The sequence below is a fragment of the Cryptotermes secundus genome, unplaced genomic scaffold (assembly GCF_002891405.2).
Source record: "Cryptotermes secundus unplaced genomic scaffold, Csec_1.0 scaffold2042, whole genome shotgun sequence".
NCBI lineage: Eukaryota > Metazoa > Arthropoda > Insecta > Blattodea > Kalotermitidae > Cryptotermes > Cryptotermes secundus.
The window spans coordinates 226694-227470 of record NW_019743681.1 but is presented as its reverse complement, the minus strand read 5'-3'; positions in this window follow the sequence as shown (position 1 = coordinate 227470).

Genomic DNA, 777 nt, shown 5'->3' with positions numbered 1-777 from the left:
TGCCCTGCCCTGCCCACCTCATCCTCCTTGACTTGGTCATTCTAATTATACTTGGAGAAGAGTACAAGTTATGAAGCTCCTCATTATGCAGTTTTCTCCAACCTCCTGTCAATTCATCTCTCTTCGGTCCAAATATTCTCCTCAAGACCCTGTTCTCAAACACCCTCAGTCTACGTTCCTTCCTTAATGTCAGAGACTAAGTTTCACACCCATACAGAACCACAGGCAAAATTATAGTTTTGTATATTCTAATTTTTATGTTTTTGGACAACAGACGAGAAGACAAAAGTTTCTTTACTGAATGGTAGCAAGCATTTCCCGAGTTCAGTCTCCTCTTAATTTCCTCCTCTTTATTCCCAAAGAGCTGAATTGTGCTACATTTTCAAAACATCTCTTTCCTATCTTTATATAATGATTCTGCCCTGAATTTTGGTGACGAGACAGCAACATATACCTAGTTTCCTCTGTGTTTACTTCTAGACCAACCTCTTTACTTGCGTCAATTAAAGTTTGTGTGTTTTTCTTTATGGTATCTACATTATCACCCAGTAGTCTCACGTCATCGGCATAGACCAACAGCTGATGTGTCCCGTTTAATTTCAGTCCCATCTGGTTCCCTGGACCTTCCTAATTGCATATTCTAAGGCAAAGTTGAAAAGTAGTGGCGCTAAAGCATCTCCTTTGTTTAGACCATTCTGGACAGACGGACACATTATCTGAGAAAATTATGTAGACGTTTAACGCCCTTAATAGCTAGGTACACCTTCAATTTTCCTG